Genomic DNA, 6,215 nt, shown 5'->3' with positions numbered 1-6,215 from the left:
GGGAGGAGTTGAGAGGATGGGGGAGGAGGGCAGGTGGTTAGGATGCATTTCAGAACCTCCTATATGAAGGGTCCTGTGGGGTCTCACCGCAGGCCTCCCGAATTAGATGCCTGTGGGTGAAAGTGTGAGAAGCTCCTGGGGGATGGAGGTCTGACCGCACTCCACTTCCGGGGCCTGCACAGCGTGGCTGAGTTAATGAGGACCTAAATAAGGCAAATGGCACCAGGAGGGCCAGGTGGGGGTGCAGCTGGCATGATTCAGTGATTGATTGGTTGTTACTACCCCGTTTTCCCCACGGGGAAATCTGAGGCCCACTCACTCCCAACAGGTGATCTCACTGCAATCTTAACAGAAAATTAGAGCTCTCCAACTGTTCTCGCCCTCCTCAATAATGCTTTGGGTTCTTATCCACATTCTCCATCTTCTCTTCCGCCCCCTTCCCCCTCTACACACACACACACACACACACACACACACACACACACACACACAGTGCTCAGCCTGTCTCAGCTGCCACCAGTGTCTGTAGCCCCTCTCCCTGCCTCTCTGGGGACCTCTCCTCCCATTATTACTTCCCCACCTGCACGTCCGTCTGGGTATCGCTCTCTCCAAGGCTCATTTCCTCCTTCCAGAGCCCCAGCTCCTGCCTTCAGAGCTTCCTCTTTCTCCCTATCCAGCAATCACCAGTTTTGAGTTTTCCCTGCTACTGATGAACCTTCCACTCCAGGAATCCCCTCTTCTCGGTCCTTGTTTTTGTGCTGAACACTATCACTTCTTCCCATGAACTGGCCCATCTGTATCCACACAGGTCCCTCTTCAGAATGACTCCAGAGAGAGTCTTCTAACATGTTAATCTGGTATGTCTTGCTCTGGCCGAAAATCTTTCACTGCCTACTGCCCAATACCGCAGGACAAAGCCCAACCCCTGGGGATATCACACAGGCCCTTCTCCACTTGTCCTTTCCACACCCCTGCACTTTATACACCAGCAATATGCACTCATGAGCCTCCTATAGAATGTTTGCCTTTGCCTACCTCTCTTTTCCCCATTTTGCTTCATAAAGCAAACTCCTATTCATCCCACAAAACCCAGCTCAGGCACCACTTCCCATGTACCCTTGAGTAGATTTCATTACATTCTTTTAAAATATATATATATATATATATATATATATATATATATTATTGATTTTTTATAGAGAGGAAGGGAGAGAGAGAGTTAGAAACATTGATGAGAGAGAAACATCGATCAGCTGCCTCCTGCACACCCCCTACTGGGGATGTGCCCGCAACCAAGGTACATGCCCTTGACCGGAACCGAACCTGGGACCCTTCAGTCCGCAGGCTGACGCTCTATCCACCAAGCCAAACCGGCTAGGGCTCATTACATTCTTGTAGGATAGCTCTGACCTAATATCAGGCTGTCACTGGTATATCTTCCCATCATGCAACCTTGAAATCATTAAGTATTCCTTCTCTGTAGAATAGTATTCATTGAGAATTCTCTCTTCCCCTTCCAAGCTTTAAGCTTCTTTGAGGTGAACTATTCATCTCTGTGCCCTCAGTGCCTAGAACTCAGTAATTGTAGGATTTGGGTTAGAGTATTCTCTCTGCTTCCTTTCACTGAGAGACTTCTTTAAAATATCAAATCACTGCCTTTATGGTGTTTCTACCCCCACTCACCTCTTCACCCACTAAAATGTGTTTTCCTCCCATTTTTCTGATCCTTAAAGAAACAAATGACTAAGCCACAGGTGCCCATTCACACCCATCTCATTCTCATCAACCTCTGGGTCATGTGACAGTGTTGACTATTACCCTACCTAACATCCTTCCCTGGGTTTCTATAGTGGATAGTTAATGTTCTTGCTGTATCCATTTCACCTTCTTCCGTGAACAGCACCCCATTTTCCCCTAGGAAACCACCTTTCTCTCATTATCAGTCCATATGGTTTGGATGCCTCCATGCCTAACTCCAGAGATGGGTATTGACTTATCTAAACATCTGTTGCCTCCAGATATCAGCTTTAAAATGAGAAAATAATGGTAGCTACACCAAACAGAGTCTGTCAGATGAACTCAGATTCCTTCATTGGAAGTGTGTGTGTGGGGGGGGGGGGGGGGGGGGATTGTTCCTCCTGATGGAGAAGATAGAATGGAACTCAGGAAGAAGGTTCCTGAGCCAACCTAGGGAAGCCAAATAAGATGAAAGAATAAACAAATCCCAAAGCCTTTGAGACCCCAAATGCATGTGAACCTGGACTACCCTGTTATATGAGTCAAAATATTAATTTTTTAATTTTAAAAATAAATAAACCAATATAAACAGTTTTTTATCACTTGAAAAAATACTGACTACTTATAATTTTTGTGATCCATTTCCCTCACACATTCTCTTTCTCCTTCACTGGTTTCTTTCTTTCTTTCTTTTTTTTAAATTACAATTTCCATTTATTTCCCCCCCAGAGAACTTTTCTTCACTCCTTAAGGACTTAGCTCCTTACATGGGTTTTGGTCATGGGGCAGCACCCGCAGGTCTAAATCGGGGTGGGGTTGTTTGGTCCTTCCAGGTTTCACGATAATGCTTCCTGACTACCTTGCTGTGAATGGCACAGCTCACACAGTAATGTAGCTTCACATACAGCTTGGGAAGTACATAGGCACCAAAGACACTCGCTTCGGAGATGTCCCTACTGGCTGCGGCCTCTACTATCTTTTGAATGACAAACTTCTTAATGACCTTGTCCTTGGGCATGCACTGGGCACAGTTGGTGCAATGAATAGGCCGCACATGGCCTTGGCCTTTTTTGGCACTACCGTTATTCCTTCTTTTCTTGGTCATCTTGGAAATGAGGACCCAAGAGAGCGTTACTGGTTTCTTGTTTTCTCCTATCTCATACATGACACCTGTGCTAATAATATAAATTTCACTTGCAGGATGTTTTATAGCTCACAACTCACCCCTCATTAGAGTCACACCAATACCTCTGACTTATCTAAGACCAAAGTCTGCCTTTCCAATTTCTCTGTTTTCCAAATCCAGTGCTCTTTCGGAATCTCTTAATTTGTGGTGTCTCCAGTCTGAAACCTTGGAGTTTTCCTTAATTATTTCTTCTTAGTTTGTGGATCAGCCCTGACTCAAGCTGGGCTAATGAGAATTGTCCAAGACTAACAGGAGAGATTGTCTCTTCTTGGGTTGCTGAGCTGATAGGATCTTTGAGCTGCAGGTGGCTATCATGCCTGCCTGAAGGAAGCAAAGATGAGAGAGGGCAGAATATTCCTGATGGTGTCATTTGAATCCCTCCAACCAGCCTAGACATCTCAGTTTTATGAGCAATTAAATTACTTTGTTTGCTTTGGCCCAATTGTCCATTTTGTGCCTCTTCAGGGAGTCCGGGTGATACTGACTGACACAGACTTTGCTGCTTGTCTTAAGGGTGTCAGAGCTATCTGGCCATGGAATGACAGCAGATACTTAAGAAAGGTCACATAGTCACTGATTGGCTAAGGATCCCATGAGCAGCTCTGGACGAGCTGACCGTAGATGTCCTTCCAGACTCCAAGAATCAGTTCTGGGTGCATTGATGACCCTTCCCTTCCCCTCTGGGAGTGCAGCCTTTCCTCCAAGCTCCTTCCCTTTGGGCTCCTCACACTCACTCTTTGTCAGGGCTGCTGCTGCCATTTCTGCCTGCCCTATGAAGTCATGACCTCTTGGAGGGAATGTGAAGACTGTGAGATTTTCTTTTTAGCTCAATTAGTGTTTATTAGAAGAAAGGGAAGGAGGGGAGGAGAGCAAGAAAGGAACAAAGGAAAGAAAGGCAAGAAATCTACTTTTTACAATAATTGTAAGCACTTAATTGTGAAGCTCTATCTAGTCTCCTAATTAAATTATTGATTCACTAGAGGCCCGGTGCACGAAATGCGTGCACTTGGGGGAAGGAGGTGTTTCTCAGCCTGGCCTACATCCTTTTGCAGTCTGGGAGCCCTCGGGGGATGTCCTAAGCTGGCAGTCAGACATTCTTAGCACTCCTGCCACCGCTGCTGTGCTCACCAGCTGTGAGCCTGGCTTCTAGCGGAGCAGAGCTCCCCCTGTGGGAGTGCACTGACCACCAGAGGCAGCTCCTGCATTGAGTATCTGCCCTTTGGTGATCAATGCGTGTTATCGTGACCGGTCATTCCACTGTTTGGTCAATTTGCATATTAGCCTTTTATTATATAGGATAATCTTTCCATGTTGTGTTGGCTACTTTTTAAAATCCAAAGTGCTCCCCTAGGCTTCTTTTAGGTTGATTTTAAAGATTCAATCCATAGACAACAGTGCTATGTAGTAAAGAAGGCTTGTAGTGGAAGGTTCAATCTAAACTCTAGTTCCAACCTCTCTAGATATAGTCTTCTTGCTTGCCTCTCTATTTTTCCATAATTTTCTTAGTTTCTTTCTTTATCAGAATGAAGTGCTCAGACCGTCAGGTGCTTGAATCATAATGATGTGTCAGAGGATAATTGCAGAGGATGCTTTTGGAAGTGTTTAGACAAGTGACACTACTGTCTTGTCTGATTTCTCTAAGGAAAACTAGGTAATGACATAATCATCCCCAGCAAATAACAGAAACAAATAATATGTCTAAGAATAAGACTACTTTGTTTTTTCTCATCAGAGACTTGACAAACAAACAAACGAAAAAGAAAAGAGAGAAAAACCACCTTAGACACCTTCTACCTTTAATTATCGGAGAGGGAGGTTTTACATCTAGACATTTTTTTAAGTGGTTAGAATGGTGCTGAGTGAATTGTGCAGGTCTAGCTGGCTCATCTGTCCCTAAAAGGGCCTCTGCAGTGCAGCATGTTTAAACTGGTAGTTGCTGCCTCAGGTGGATGAGATTTCTAAAGGGATTATACTGCTTGTCCATCATTCAAGAATTCATATTTAAATACTTATGAGAACCCACTGTGTAGTGCACGCATTCTATTAAACTCTGAGGGAAAAGATGCCAAAACATATGGCACTATCCTTGCTCTCTAGGAGTTTATTATCTAACTAGAGAGATAAGAAACATATGCACACCTACACATTTCCTTTTAGCTGAAATCAGAGGTTCTTTGTCAACCCTGGCCACACAGTACCGTCACTTGAGGAGTTTTAGGTACTTATGCCTGAACCTCACCCTAGACCAGTGATTCTCAACCTTGGCTGCACATTAGAATCACCTGGGAATCTTTTTTAAATCCTGATTTCTGGGCCTCATCCTCCGGAAATTCTGTTGCTTTGTTACTAATGTTGTGGCCCCACCCCATAACAAAGAAACAGAATTTCCGGAGGATGAGGCCCAGAAATCAGGATTTTTAAAAGATTCCCAGGTGATTCTAATGTGCAGCCAAGGTTGAGAACCACTGCCCTAGACAATTAAATGATAAATATCTGGGGAGAGCTCAGGCATTAATATTGCTAACCCCTGCCCTCACCTCCACCCCCAATTCAAGTCTAAGATGCAATCAGATTTAAGGAACTTTGGTCTAAGTCCTACCTCTTCTTGATTATGGAGATCAGTTTGCCCTCCCAAATTTCCCCAACCAGAAGGAATAAATAGTATTGATTGTTTCTCAAAGGTCTCATCTGCAAGGTTTCTTTACTCAATATTGATGAAAGGTAAGGGCCAGCCAGCCACACCTAGGAGGTGATAGAGAATTAAGAAGTAGTGGTCAATCCAAACATAGTCCAACTCTTGGACTAATATATATATATATATGTATATATATAATCTTGGTAGCCACTTGACATGCTTGAAAGTGTCTAGGTTCATAAACGGGGCTGCAGCAGTTACCAGTTTAAATAAGAAGTACATTTCATGTCACAAAACTGGAATCTTTGGGAAGCAACAGAGGTTGTCCTGGATTTTGTCTTCCTAGGCCTCCATTTCCTGACCATATTCCGGTCCAGGGCAGGTACACAGACCTGTCCAGCAGAGCTGGGCCTAAGCTCCCAGAACAGACACTCTTAGGCAATGATGAGGGTTGCCTGGCTGGGAGATGCAGCTTAGTCATGATTAAAGTCGTCTTTTATTTCCCTTTGAGCAAATGAGCCCATTCAGCCAACCCTAACCCATTTGTACAATTGATTCTAACCTAATCACCAGCACTAGCAGCCAAAGCTTCCAACGCCCTGACCTATCTCTGCAATGCCCTGACCCAATATATCTGCATCCTCTCGTTGACAGTGC

At 44.5% G+C, this 6,215-nt stretch overlaps 1 pseudogene; it reads right to left on the bottom strand.

The window, feature by feature from the left end:
• Window positions 1-2,515: 2,515 nt before the first annotated feature.
• Window positions 2,516-2,842, bottom strand: LOC139008106 (small ribosomal subunit protein eS26 pseudogene; annotated as a pseudogene).
• Window positions 2,843-6,215: the final 3,373 nt, after the last annotated feature.

Source organism: Myotis yumanensis, unplaced genomic scaffold (assembly GCF_028538775.1).
Source record: "Myotis yumanensis isolate MYYU_CA2020_CCGP unplaced genomic scaffold, mMyoYum1.0.hap1 SCAF_4, whole genome shotgun sequence".
Taxonomy (NCBI): Eukaryota; Metazoa; Chordata; class Mammalia; order Chiroptera; family Vespertilionidae; genus Myotis; species Myotis yumanensis.
Note: the sequence above shows the minus strand (reverse complement) of the source record. Positions and strands in the feature narration are given on the sequence as shown.